This window comes from Ambystoma mexicanum, chromosome 3q, assembly GCF_040938575.1.
Source record: "Ambystoma mexicanum isolate Mex_15411 chromosome 3q, UKY_AmexF1_1, whole genome shotgun sequence".
NCBI lineage: Eukaryota > Metazoa > Chordata > Amphibia > Caudata > Ambystomatidae > Ambystoma > Ambystoma mexicanum.
In genome coordinates this window covers 470099261-470114568 of record NC_090926.1, presented here as the reverse complement: position 1 = coordinate 470114568, position 15308 = coordinate 470099261, and positions in this window count along the sequence as shown.

The window sequence follows — 15308 nt, the reverse complement described above, 5'->3', positions numbered from 1 at the left end:
ACAGAACGTGAATCAGCCCCATGTCAACTGCCGATTTGTAACTGAGAATGCATCCGCTGTCGGTGGCAGCTTCAAGAACGTGCATGGGTATTTCTTTTACATGATCTTTGTACCGACATGATGCCGTGAAAAAGCCTTTACACGGTAATGGCGTCTTGGAACCATACGGAAAAATGAGTGCTCTGGCTGGTTGTAAACGTGGCGCATTTGGCATGTTGTTGTACACTTCCTCACTCACCACATTTACCGTGGCTCCAGTGTCCACTAGGAATTCGGCAGCCACCTGGTTGACGTTGATGATGAGAGTGGGGCTGTTTTCTTTTGCAGTGGGGTTTCCAAGTGCATACAGGTAGCCTTTTATCCGGGGTTCTCCTCTTCGTAGATTTGATTCCTTCTTGGGTTTGTCCTCTGAGGAGGTGCTGGAGATGCTGTCAGAGTGTGATTGTTCTACCAAACACCTGACATATCTCCGAGGACGCCTTCTTCGTCCTGAGGACGCAGGTTTGTTGTCTCGCCATTCCTGTGAGCTTCTTGATTGTCTTCGATCCGAGGGCTCTTCCCGTTGTCTACAGCGTGTCGCGTCATTCTGATAGTGTGAGTCACGACCAGGGCTCAAACGTCTTGGCTCTCTTTCTGGTGTGGAGCGTCTATTCTTTCCACCTCCTCGCATTTTGCTACGATATATGAGGCATACGGCCTTGTAATGATTTTCTCCCCCGCAGGCAGAACACACTTGACCCATGGCAGGGCATGTGCCTTCATGAGGCTATTCATGTCCGCAACGATAGCAAAATGGATCTGCGTTTCCCTTGGTGGTGCTCTCAAGCCTATGTAGATTCTCATGCTTCCCATGAATGATGGTGATGCCATCAAGACCTTCGACCTGTGCTGTCAGCGCCGCATCGGATCGAGCCAGGCGTAGAATCTCTTCCAGGTTTCGAGGTTTTTGCAGAAGACGTTTTCTGAAATCACTGCTTTCACACCCTACTATTATCTGTGAGCGAAGTGCTTCCTCATTTGAGTAGTTGTTAAAATCACAGTGTTTCATTTTTATTCTTAATCTCATCACAAACGCATCCATTGTTTCACCTTTCAGTTGTTTAGTGGTGTGGAAGATGTGACGCTCATAGTCCACGTTTATGTGTGGCGTGAAATAGTTGGTTAAAGTTGTCTTCAGTTTGGTGTAGGTGTCTATGTCATCTTCAGGAATTTCATCTAGAATGTCTCTCACATTTGATCCTATGGCATGGGTGAGTAGGCTGTGTTTTCTTTCATCCTCCAAAGGGCCTACCGCCTTGAGACATACTTCAAAATCCCTCACCCACTTCTTCCACCTTGGTCCTAGTGTGCTGGTGTCACTCAAGTCAAAGTTGGAGGGTAGTTGCGTTATTAGGCCGTCCGTCATGCTTGTGCGTGTTGTTTTGGCACGGGTTACTTGTACAGTTAGTGATTCCTCAGACGAATCATCAAGCATGACAGATGATATGCAACTGTACACTAATTGGGTGTGGAACTTGGATGACAACAGTTACGTGTTTCCTGTCAAGACTTGACTAGAAAATGGTGGATAGTCCGTGGGTGACACAAAATGTATGTGTGTGGGGAGCCGACGCGCTCCACCCACGTGGCTTCCTCAAATTGGAGAGAGAGAGAGAAACTTCCCAGTTTTCACACGAAGATGGGCGAGAAAACAAGAGGAAAAGAGAGAGAGAAAAGTCTCTGTGTGTTTCTTCCGTTGTCCGCGTACCTTTTATGTGTGTGGGGAGCCGACGCGCTCCACCCACTGGTGCCACTTCCTCTGGCGGGAAAACACTGTGAGGAGCCGACGCGCTCAACTCACGCGCTTTTGCGTGAGGAGCCGATGCGCTCCACTCACGAGCAAATCCCTTTTGCTGGAGTGAGCCGTCGCGGGGAGCCGATGCGCTCCACCCGCGAATCTCCTGCCCGCCGTCGGCGGGAAAACGCTGTGAGGAGCCGACGTGCTCTACTCACACGCGAATGTGCCTCTGTGAATCTGCAAAGCAGTCGCAGGGAGCCGATGCGCTCCACCTGCGACACAGACGTGTAGAATTGCAGGGAGCCGACGCTCTCCACCTGCGAGTCTTCCTGTCACCGTTGGCGGGTATATGCGAAACCCCGCTCGGGCTCTTGATGGAAGTTCCGCTGGCGGGGAGTATACTCACTCCCACCCGCCGTACACTGCCGTCGCGTCTGAAACGCCAGAAAAGTGATCCTGCTGCGTGGATTCACTCGTCGCCAGTGTTGAGATGTGCCTAGACTTCCACACGCACCTCTTACACTCCGAAATAATGAAAGGACGCTGAGTCTTCACTAACATATCTTTATTCTTCACGTTGCCTTCCCCAACTGCCCAACCCTACGTCCTCTCCTGTCCCTCCCCTTCCTGCGGCCCCGTGTTCCTCTCCACGTGACCTGGGAGTTATGTGACGACATCACAACCTCCTCAAGAAACCATTACCACTAAATGAAATATTTGGCGTGGCCAGGAACTATGAGCGTGTCGACTTGCATGCCGCCACTATGAATGCCCCGTAGAGACATGAAACAGTAGCAACACTAACCAGGTGCAAAACGTTCACCCAACAAACTCACATCAGCTCTGAAAGCACCCACTGATCTTCCACCGTGCCTATGCTGCAGATTTGGATTCTCCATCCGTCACAAAGGTCTGTGTCCAAACCTAGACCAACGATGCAGCAAATGCGGGCGACCAGGTAATTTTCAGACTGTCTGCATATATGGGCAGCGTTTCCCATCACAGCGCCCAGGGAATCCTGGCATGCAACGTCAAATAATATGCACATGACGGTGGAAGAGACCCAAGAAAGTACACATAACGTTGACATTAGCCCACAGACAGTACAAGAACCTCATTTTTTTTTTTTTTTTTTTAAATAACTCTTTTATTGTTAAACGTTTAGACAAGTGGCAGCAAATGAATCAATACAATGGAACTGCCTTGCAGGTCATTAGCAAGCAGACTAACTTTTCTTAGTAACTAACCATAACACTTAGAGGGAGATAATGAAAGTGGACATGAGGATCGGACAGTGCTTCTGAACTAAACAACATTAAGTGCAAAATGTAACGTTCAGAAAAGCGTTAACAAGAGCTGTAATTCAGCGCCTTAGTTCATTTCTAAAATAAGGCATAACTGGGTATAAGTCTTTAACAAATATTACTCCACCATTCACAGTCCTCGCATCTCACTCTCTGTATTTCAAGAAGAATTTACATACAATCAATTTCTCTAGAGGCCAGACTCAAGTTTTGGCCCTACTGATCATTTAGTGCATCATGAGTGGGGTCCATTCCACCTGTAGATTTAGCAATGGAACGTCTTGCTGGGATCGTTGGCATGGTCGATCAGAAGCTAGCATGGCATTAAATGGCTTCCATAGGCATTCCCAAGCTTCCTTTATTTCTCAACCAAACGCTTGGCTCTATACGAATCAACATACCTGAACGGACCTCGATGGCATAGTGGGAAACCAAGGCCAAATACTGCAAAAATATCTCCTTCCACAGTGTTGCTAAGAATCCTCTCCTGCAGGCACATCTCTGCCTCGTTCACAAACCACAACATGAGACGCAGCTGGACGTCCTTATCGGAGGAAGGATCAGAGGTGGGCTTCCGCTTAACCATCTCCAGGATCGCATGTGCGCCAGAGTTCAAAGTCTTGCCCATGACACCCTGCTGGTATACATAAAATCCTTTCTCTGATTTGCACCCTAAAGACCCCTTGGCCACCATGGCTTTTATTAGCTCCACGTCCCCTCCTCCAAAGCGCTCACCAAACGCTTGACCGTGATACTCAGCAACATGAGCAGCAACATCAATGCCAACCTCATCTGCAAGAGCGGAGACACCCGCGGGGAACCCAAAGCCTGTAGTAAGGGCACCCAGCTTCTTCCTGCATAACTCAGACCACTTCAACCATCATTGGCCCCATGCCCCCGGTGGTGTCAAATCGAGACCAAACCAAAAACTAAGGATCTGTCTGTGTTAGGATGTCATTAACTGAAAAAGCCATCCTTGTGTCCAAAACATCAAGGAAATGAATTCAACTTGATATTTGGCAAGATATTTCTTTGTGTAGTGTCTAAGTCCCTGTATGGTCTTGCTCCCAATTATTTGTCATCTCTAGTCTCCTTCTACAGCCCTATTCATTCTCTTCATTCTCCATCCCAGTTTTTACTGTCTGTCCTTCATCCTCCTTGTGCCCAATCCCGATTCCATTCATTTTCTCTTCTTGCTCCTTATCACTGGAACTTTCTCCCTCTCGCCCTCCGTTCTACTCCTTCTTACCCTGTTTTCCGTACTTTTTTCTCTGACAATGTTTTGTAACTGAATCAATCTCCATTTTATTGTACTGTCATGTTTCATGGTTTATGTATAGCGCTTTGGAGTAAAGCACTCAATAAATACCAAATAAATGCAAACAATACAAAAGAATTGTTCACAACTGAAAAAAAGAACAGCTCCAATGAAAAACATTTTTCCAAGGTAGAAACCCTTGGATCCAGAGGGTGGTCCCCTTCCACTGGATTCTTAAAGAGTACGGAAATTGTCTCTTTGTTATGCTTGATATTCCCAAGTGAACTTATACCTACGTTCCCAAGTACCGAGCAGAGAGAGTAAATGGACTCCATAGCCAGTCTTTGAGACCACAGTTGGAACTGGAAACACTGCGCCAGGTCCTCAGTGGCTGAAAGGGAAATAGCCCCTGTTAGGAAAGATTTCTTAATTGTAGGTAATTTTCCTTCCATGTGGCAACCCCTAAACTTTTTGCTGTTGTTTTGACTCTGATCTAGACTTTGCCAGAGAAGCGCAGCCTTCCGCCGCACTCCTCTGGGCTTTCGCTCCATTCTTACGGGGAAACTGACATGCCCTTAAGACAGTCAGTACCGTGAAACGTTGTTTTCCGTAGTTCTTTTCTCATGTTGCAGCTTTCGCGCAGCATGGCACAAGAGGGCACTGTAAGCTAAGTTACTGCTCTCTTGTGTCTCTAGTCACTCTACAGGCCCTAGACACTCGCTTTGGATTGTTAACGAACGGTGCAAGTGAATCACGGACGGGACTGGTGGCAGCAATCGTTTCTTTGTGTTTTGAGCTCCTTTTGGCTGTTTAAGCGCGTTTCTCGCGCTTAGCCCAAAATGGTGGCCTGGCTCCCAAAATGGCCAGACCACGAGGCTCTTTGTCCTGCCCGCTGACCGTCTTGCCCACTTCACCTTCCCCAGGTCGAGCCGACCCAGGGCCTTCCTTATTTGGGCATGTACTTTCCCGCGAAACACAGATGCTTTTGCGGGCTTCTACAGGCCTTGTGTGTCCCTCCAGGATGTGGGCTGGGATGTCTGGTCCCAATACACATCCTGGGTGCCAGGGAGTCTAGTGTGTCTTGAATGCCTGGGACCACCGTGGTCCGTGATAGGTCCACGTATGGTGTGAGTGTTTTGTGAGCAGATCTCCAATTGGGTCCTCTCCGTTTTGGCGTGAAGGGAACTCTGGATAAGAGGAGGCTGGAAACACCACTACCATGTCGATCACCTGAGTTCTCACGAACGACAGATACAGGAGCCAAGTATCCTGCAACTAAGAGGCTGAACCGAGGAATCGCTGGTGACCCGCTGAAGGACTGCTCCTCTGCACTGCTGTCGCCCTGTGAAACCATTCTGCCTCTGATCGAACGAGAAGGCCTGTACTGGTACTTCAACCCTTTGGAATAGTGGGAACAACTATTCTCGGCATCTTCATCATCTCCTGCATGTAAGCCTTCGGAAGCATCTCTGGGCCATCCAGTGGACTAACCAGCTTACCCAGGAGTCTTGCTCTGTTACAGCCGTCAGGTTGCTGCTGTATTCCGAGTCCTTGACACTCTAACACGATTCGTACACTTGGCATTCCCAGGTCTGAAGTGAGAAGTGTACATTGGACTGAAATATACACAGCCGCTTCATTGCCCTGCTGTGGTAACAATCTGTGCGGGTTCACTGCGTTTGGGACATCCTCAACTCTAACTTCTGCTGCCGCAGAATCTACACGATGCTGAGACGTCCCCTGCTCGTATCTGAACCTGCCAGCACTGAAACTGACGCGGGGAAGCCTGGATCTGCCTGCAGCGGTGAGTAGCAACGCTAGGAACCGGTCGCCCTCCTGCAGTAGCCTGTAGCTTTTCCTCGCTGTGTTAAACAGCACGCCTTTTTCGCACTCGCGCTCTGCTTCTGCCCGCAAGTGGAGGCCGCGCTTGAGTAGCAGAGATCTGTTTGCCCTCCTTTGTTCACCGTTCTGAACTTCCTGATTTCCTTGAAGAGACTCCCCTTGGCCCATTGGCACCAGCGTGTGCAGGTACTTTTGAGCACAAGGCTCCACTCTTCGTAGGGCTTGGACTTTCTTCTAGTTAGGTGGCCTCTGAAGGCGATCTGGGTCTAACGATTCCTTGCACTGCCTGTTTTCCTCCCCATCTAGGTGGTCTGCATATTTCGTGCTTCAAAATCTTTAGACCCTTCGGTAATTGTATTTGATTGTGATGTGTTGGTTTACTTGAGTTTTGCCGTGATTCTTTACTATGGTCAATGTTACAAAGGCCTTGTAATAAATGTATCTATATTTTTAATATAACACCTGCTTGGAGTAATTTGTAAGCCTCCTTGCTTTGTGTGCTCATTGCAGGCTTTCAGTCACCCTCGCCCCTCCTGGGACCTAGTCTTGACCGCCGCCATCGCTACCCTGATTGGTCTGGCTTGTCCACAGGTTACCCTGTTCCAAGAAACTAGGCTGGCCTCCTGAACCTCTGCCCCTCCAGGACAGAGTTCAGAAATCCATCTTAACAGCCCCCTACTGGATGGTGTACATGCAATCTGTTCTTATCGGAGATAAGGGAAACCCATGCTATGATGGAGCATAGATGAGAAGGCCCTAGAAAGGGCAGGAACACGCCATCCAAGGGGTGCAGTAGAGTGTGCACACAGAGAATATTTCAGGGACAATGTATTCCAGAAGGGACAGAATCCAGAGGAAACAAAAAGGTCCAGTTCACCAATGTTCAAAGGTTCCAGAAGTAATTCAGGTGGGAAAACCAAGTCCAAAACACAGTTCACCAGAGCTCCTGAGGTGATCCAAAAGAAATCCAGGGAATGGAGCCAAGTTCAAAACACAATTCAGCAAAATCAGCAGGGAAATCCAAGAAGCAGGGCCAAGTCGAGAACACTGTGTAACGCTCACCTGGTATCCACGGGGACGTCACTCAGCCTGTTCTGACCTCTTATGACCTCAAACCCTTCCCTGGAGGCTATTTGACAGGAGACTGGGCCTGAAACACAGGATTGGTAGAGTTTAACTCCCTATTGTCTCTGTGTGCTTGAACCCCTTCTTCCCCGGGGTCCAACCCTTCCCTTTGATCCACAGCTCACCTTGTTTTCTTGGATAGTGTGCTCTCCGTCCTGCTTTCAGTGCAGGGACGCGTTGATTGATGCAGGCTCGTTGCTGCTTAGTTACTTCACTGGCAAGAGTCCGACAGGTAAGTATAATGAGTCTTTTGAACAGTTCTCTAACTTTGTTCCTTTCCTTACTTAGATGATGGCCGGCGTCCGGGGATGGCGGCGTGCTGCTGAGATGAGTAGCGCTGATGGTGAGTGAGAACGCGATCCGCGATGCACCCCTTTCGTATTTGTATTGAACTGAGTTCCATTTCTGTGTCTTTTAGGCGCTGCGACGTTTTCAGCGTGGATGCCAGTTATGAAGAAGAAATGCGGTGAGTAAGCGCGGTATGCGGCGCCTCTAGATGTTTCCACGCTAACCTGGAGTTCCGGAGACAGAGTTCCCCCATAGCGGCTGGGATTCAGGTAAGCGTTTGAAGCTCGTACAGTATTTAACAATAAGCGAAGATTTGCAGAATGCTTAATAATGCCTTTTTTCTGTTCTTTTCCCTTTTCCATAGGAAGCGGCGTGCCGGGATGGGAATGACACCGCTGAAGATGCCCACAAAACAGAAGGAGAGATGAATGATGGGCAGAAGGGCTGCAAGGTAAGGCTGTTCCTGACGGTGTTCTTGTTCTTGCAGGAGCTGAGCGCAGAAGAAAGATGCAGGCCTACTGGAGACCGATCCGAGCACAGTGAGTGTCACGCTGCAGGTGCAGAAAACGCAAAGCATGTTTCTCAGCCTGGGCATGGCTTAAATAGTCTCTGGGTATCCCAGGTGTCTCTGGGCTGAACCACACCCAAAAGACTAGACTGCACATGCAGTTCTGGGAACCGAAATACGTGGGGGCATCCATCTTGTCCCCATCAATGCACTACAAGTCCAATCCCCAATGTTATCCTATGGGAGTGAGTGAGTCTGGTGCCACAAGCGCCAAGTCTGACTCCAAGTGGGTCTTTGGAGGGATGGAAAGGCCCTTGAGGGCCATGTAGGTGATCGTGGCCTGGCTCCAGCCTGACATCTTGGAGGGCTGGGGACATGAGGGGCAGGAATCATGACAGCACTCCCCCCCAAGGCCCCTCTCAAGATGGCTCTTCTGTTTGGTTCTGGTTTGGTTGGACGGTTTTGATGAAATCGTCTAAGCAAGCTACTCACAAGGCTCCCATGTCCTGTCTTGTGGACCATAACCCTTCCAGTCTACTAAGTAGTATCATTTGGATCTGACGTACTTTGAATCTAGGATGTCCTTGACTTTGAATTCTGGATGCCTGGCGACTACTACTGGCTGCGGTGGCGTTGCTACCCGGGTCCCAGGTTGAACAGGTTTGAGGAGAGACACGTGGAACACAGGATGAATCTGCATGTTTGACGGCAAAGCTAGTCTGACCGCCACAGGATTTATCACGGAGGTGACGGTGAATGGACCCAGGTATCTTGGACGGAAAGTTCGGGTTCCTTTAATGGACACGTGTTTAGACACCAGCCAGACTTTGTCTCCCACTTGGTAGTTGGGGGCCTTTGCTCGGTGTTGATCAGCAAACTTCTTTTGGCGATTCTTAGCTTGAAGTAGGTGTTCAGCTGCCCTTTTAAAGGTTTGAGAAATGGTTGTGTGCAAGGTTTTGACTGCTGGCATTTCTAGGGTTGTAGGAACAACCAACTCAGAAGTACGTGGGTGCCTGCCATACATGGTATAAAATGGTGTCTGCCCAGTGCTGGTGTGTAGGGAATTATTATAGGCATATTCAGCTATCCATAATAGGTCGAACCAGCTTCCTTCAGCTTGGTGTAACATGCAACGCAGATACTGCTCGAGCGTCTGATTTGTCCTCTCAGTTTGACCATCCGTTTGGGGATGGTGACTGGTGGATAGCCGGATGTCAATCTGGGCCATAGAGCAGCATTTTCTCCAGAAGTTAGATATGAACTGAGTACCTCGAACTGAGACCAAAACTGAAGGAAACCCATGAAGCCGTACGATGCCTTCAAGAAATACCTTTGCCAGAGTGGAAGCATTTGGGAGCCCCTTAAGAGGAATGAAATGTGCCATTTTTGAAAATAGGTCCACGACCACAAGAATAGTGTTAAACCCTTGACTGGGTGGTAAGTCAGTAATAAAATCGAGGGACAACGTGTGCCAGGGTGCTGGTGGGATTTCCAATGGTTGTAATAGCCCAGCCGATTTCTGCTTGGATTACTTGTTTTGAGCACACACTCCACAAGATAGGATGAATTGGATAATGTCTTTACGCCACGTGGGCCACCAATAATTTCATTTTACCTTGGCTAGGGTTTTAGCGATTCCGGCGTGGCCCTCGATCGAGGAATCATGATAACCGGACATGACTTGTTCTTGTAGTTCTTGGTTTGGTAAGAATAAACGATTCCTGAAGTAGGGCAACTGATCTTTTATCATGTAATGTTCTCCTTGCGCACTCCACGCTTGTAATTGCTCCGAACTCATCAGGTTTTGGATTTCTTCATGTAATTCTTTCTGAGTTATGGTTGCTGTGATTCCTAGGAGCTTGTCACTCGGGATGATTGCTATTGGGTCAGGGGTCTGATACCCTTGCTTTTCCACCCCCATACGGGAAATGGCATCGGCCTTCCCGTTTTTCACCCCTGGTCGAAATGTAATCACATAGTCATATTCAGCAAAAAAAAGAGCCCAACGTAGTTGTCATGAGGATTGGGCCTTTTCCGTTTTTAGGTACTGGAGGTTCCGGTGGTCAGTTAATACGGTGATTGTGTTAATACACAGAAACTAGTACTGCTACTGGGAAGGGTTCATCTTGATTGTGTGTCATTGAATAAAGCATGACCAATTTGTAAAATCAAGGAGCCTTCACTGGTTTTACTAATCGAATGTATCTTGAAAGAAATATTTAACCCAAAAAGAACAAGTCCAGAAGGAAAACCCACATACACACGAGGGGTTGTGAAAATAAATAACTTGTATTGAACACACGTACTTACGATTTTGTGCAAAACATTTTACATTAATTACAAACAAAAACAAATCATAATATTTCCAAAAAAACAGTGATGCAACTTAAACACAGTGTAATAAAGAGAAATTCTAAAAATTGGACATAGAACAGAAAAATCGATACTGATCAACAGTTTATGCTCTTCATGAGTGTTTGCGTTGAAACAAAAGATGATCTAGTAGTCTTAGAGCTATCAGTCACTTTATATTGGGACAAAGTAATCCCAGCTGGTTATGTACCAGATGATTCCAACTGGTTGTATGCCAACTGGTTATATGCCTATACCAACTGGTTATATGCCAACGTCGCAGGGGGTATGTAAGTGGGGGTCCCACATCTAGAAGTGTAACAATCCATATGCAGTATTGTCTCACTAGACCAAATTAAGTAGGTACATAAGTCCCCCTTGCTTGAAAACTGACGTTTCGGCGGCCATGGCGTCCATCGTGTATCAAGATTAGAGGGACGTGGAAGCCGCCTTCTTCAGGGCGGTTGAGTGACCCCTGTAGTGGAAAGATCAAGAGAAAAAAGCATAGGTCAATTACTCTCTTGGTACAGTGGTGTTTCCCTGCTGGACTTTTAAGGGTGTATTAGTAAAAGGTTGACCGAATCAGAACCTGAAGGAAAATAGTTCCAATTATGGTGAATACTAAAAAGTAAAAGGGTGAGGGAACCTTTAATGGGAGACATAGTGAACTGTATGTAGACTCCTATCTTTAATTGGCTGTGGTGGGCGTAAAAAATATAAATATCTCACCACAGAAACCTTGTGGACACTCTCTTAGTCGCGTAGGCTCTCTGGACTGGGCGTCGCAGGATACAAGGGTGGTTGCAGTGCTTGTGCGTGGGGGGCAGGAGGAGAAAATAAACCCTTGGTTGCCCCTCTTGTTTGCTATGTGCAGCTCACACTCCCGAGGTAATGCTCTGTAAGAAAGTTTACAGAGATGTGGGTACAGGCAGGAATGGACAGGTGGTGTGGACCTCCTGGCTAGTGTGCCTATTGGCAGTTGTAAAAAGGAGAGTAGAAAACAGTACCTGGGTGTGAATGTTCGGAATAAAATCCGAGTATTCCTTTATGGTGAAAAACCCAAAAATGGGGGAGGCTCAGGTAGTGTGTAGCCGCCCTTCTTCTTTATTTCCGTAGCAGAAGAAGTCAAAAAAAGAGAAAGAAAAAAGCTAATTGTAAAAAATGCTTTTTGGCGGTTCACATGTCTATGTGAGGTAAAGTTAAACCGTGAGAGGTGCTCTCCTGCATCGTGTGCGCCATGGGGAGCACAAACCTCTTGAGAGGCCGTGTCTTGATGTGTGCTGGAACTTACTTGAGTTCGTTGGGCGCCGTGTGCGAGGCCAAGTCCCTGTAGTCAGCCTGCTGCCGAAAGACGTGCGTTCGGCGTGTGCAGAGCTGCTATTATGAAGGCAGACAAGGGCTGGGGGTGAAAGGGGGTGTGTGGGTCTCTGAACCAATCAGAATGCTGAAAGGTTCAGAGACCTGATTCGCTGAAGCCGTAGCAATGCGGAAATGGACGCTGCCGGAATGGTCAGTGTCTCCGTATTTGATAGGAAGTTCTGCAATAGCTCTGCAGACGTCCGCTGACTTGGAGAAAAAGGAAATCTAGAGGTAAGCACTGCGGCTGCAGGCTGTTGTGCGCACGGTGGTTAGAGATTGCAACGGGGATGTCGCGCGATTCAGCAGGGCTCGGAGGAGTGTGTTGAAGACGGACTCTGGGTGATGGGTCCTGGAGCTAAAATCAGCAAGTCGAGAAATGGTGTGGATGGCGCATTATAGGTGCGGCGGTAATGCAGAGAAATGCGCCTCCTTGTTTAATTTAATAATGACGGAGACTGGGGCCGCTCTTGGTAGGCAAAGTGAAGACCAAGGCGGTGTGTGATCATAGCAGTCTCTGCCCGTGAAGTGTGCAATGTTAGGTGGGATCCAGATGAGGATCGGTTGGAGAATGTCTCCGTGTGATCTGGGTATGCATACTAGATGTTGGAGATGTCACTGGTGGGAAGAAACTTCTGGTGCATATGGGGAAGCGGTGTTTGAAACAACGACTGCGTGCCCAGCGACAGATAATTATCTTTGTGGGAAGAGTTGTTGTTCGTTGAGGCCGTGGGTGACAGAATCCATTCTGTGTATCCAGCGGCATTCAAGGTCTAGCAGACGGCCCTGAATGTTGGGTCCACTGCGAACCCGTTCAATGACCCACCATTTGATGTCATGGTATTGTGTTTTTTCTCCATATAGTGCTGTACTAGTGGAGATGTCATATTTTTGCAGCGGATTCTTGACCGGTGTTTGGATATCCGTGTGCCAACATTACGCATGGTCTGTCCAATGTAGCGTAAGTGGCATGGGCACTCTATGCAGTATACCACTTGGTTTGTTTTGCAATTTGGAACGTCATTGAGGGTCCATGTTTTTGTTCCAATCTGAAATTATTGCAGTTTCATAGTGAATTGGCATACAGAGCAGGTACCGCATGGGTAGTGCCCTTTAAGGGGTCGAAGATTCCAGATATTTGTCTGGGGGATTTTTTGTTGTACATGGAATGCACCAGGTGTTCTCTCAAGTTGCGTCCCCTCTTAAATGCAAATCTGAGTTTGTCTTGGTCTGGCAGACAGAGTCTAACGGTGATTGTGTGTCTGGCGCCCAAGAGGTAGTGCCGCCATGCTTTAAAGGCTGACTTAATGGCCAGGAGTTCTTTGTCTGTGATAGCGTAATTGAGTTCACGGGGTGTGAATTTACGCGACCAGAAGGCAACAGGGTGTAACTGGCCTGTCTCGGGGTCCTTTTGTGAGAGGACGGCTCCCATAGCCATGCTTGAGGCGTCCGTTTCCACTAGGGAGATCAGGGCGAGGGTGGCGTAAGATTGGGCCAGATGTGAATCTTACTTTGCGTTCCTGGAAAGCCTCCTCGGCTTCTGTTGTCCACTGGACCTTTTTGTTGCTTTTACTTAGTAATGACGTGATGGGATGCACGATTTGCGAAAATCCTGGGATGAACCGGCGGTAGAAGTTTGCAAAACCCAGCAAACTTTGAACCCCCTTGAATGAATTTGGGGATGACCAGTTCAGGATACCATCTACCTTGTGTACATCCATTCGGGCTAAGAATAAAGCCCAGGAATTCCACCTTGGAGACGTGGAATGACCACTTTTCGAGCTTGGCGTAGAGCTGGTGTTGACAGAGTTTCTCCGATACGGATCGGACGTGTTTAACGTGGTCCTGCTTTGATGCAGAATATACTAGGATATCGTCGATGTACACTAGAGCACAGACATCAATCAATTCCCGTAGGACATCGTTCTTGAAATATTGAAATGCAGCAGGCGCGTTGCAAAGGCCAAAGGGCATTACTTGATATTCGTACAAGCCGTATTTGGTGCGAAAAGTGGTTTTCCATTCGTCCCCCTGTTTTACGCGCACAAGGTGATATGCCCCCCTCAGGTATAGTTTTGTGTAGATTTGGGCATCTTTGACTTGATGAAGCAATTCAGGGATCAGTGGCAGGGGGTAGCGTTTTTTTACGGTAATCTGGTTCAGTGCACGATAGTCGATGCATGTTCTCAAGTCCCCCTCCTTTTTTGGTACGAAGAATAGAGGACTGGCTGCTGGAGACTTCGAAGAACGGATGAACCCGTTGGCCAGGTATTGGTCAAGATAGGCCTTCAGGTGCTGGTTTTCTGGTTCTGGGGGTGCGTAAATTCGCCCACAAGGGATTTGTGCGCCAGTTATCAGGTCGATTTGGCAATCGTATGGTCTATGCGGTGGCAGGGTATTAGCCTATTCTTTCTGAAAGACATCTTGAAAGTCCTGGTATTCACTTGGTAGGGTGCCGATTGCCACAGTCGCAAGCGTGAAGGTTCTGGTGTCTATTGGTTGTTTCTCTTGGCGATAAAATGTGTGGGCGCAAGTCTCGGGAAAGGCCAATTCTTTTGCTCGCCAATTGATTTGAGGATTGTGAGCTACCAACCATGGTATTCCCAAAAAAAACAGAACTGTGGTGCCTTAATGAGGTCAAAAAGGATAGATTCTTGGTGTGCATCCTGGCACAGAAGGGTTAAAGCTGCAGTGCATTGGGATACTGGACCAGAAGCTATTTCTGTGCCGTCGACAGTGGTAACAGTGTCAGTGGTTGATTTAGGGCATAACGGAAGCCCCATCTTTGCCGCAAGATCCTGGTTGATGTAATTCCCAACAGTTCCACTGTCTATTTACGCTCTTACTGCGTGCATCCGAGATGGTTGTTGGTGATTGATCAAGACCACAGATAGTGCAAAATGGGAGGTCTGTAGTTCACTTTCTTCGCTCAACAAGTGGACCCCTACACGTGCCGTGCTGGAGAGTTTACCGATTCCTTGATGGTATCTTCCTTGTCCGTGGCCCCTACCGTCCTCCTCTGTGGCTTCACAGGGCACTCTTTAAGGAAATTACCTGACCTTCCACAGTACAGACATAACTGCTGCTGTCTCCTTTTATCCCTTTCCGCTTTAGTCAAGGGGATCTGACCCCCCTCCCCCCGATTTGCATTGATTCTCCTGAACCTTCCGTTGTTCAGGCAGTATTGTCCTTTGAACGCACATACATAGGGCGAGGGTCCGGTCTGGTTCGATCTGCTCTTCGGTCCTGCAACCTATGATCCAGTTGAACAACAAGGTCAATGAATTCTGAGCAGTCTTTTGGGGGGTTCACTACTTGTGCGAGAACATCCTTGAACTCCCCCTGCAACCCCTGACGAAATAACGTGGTTCTCTTCTCCACTGGCCATTTTGCTGCAACTACGAGTCTATTTAACATGGCTATGTATGTTAATAGGTCTTGATTCCCTTGGCGTAGGGACAAAAGTTTGTTGTGTAATGCCTGCCCATGAGTAGGACG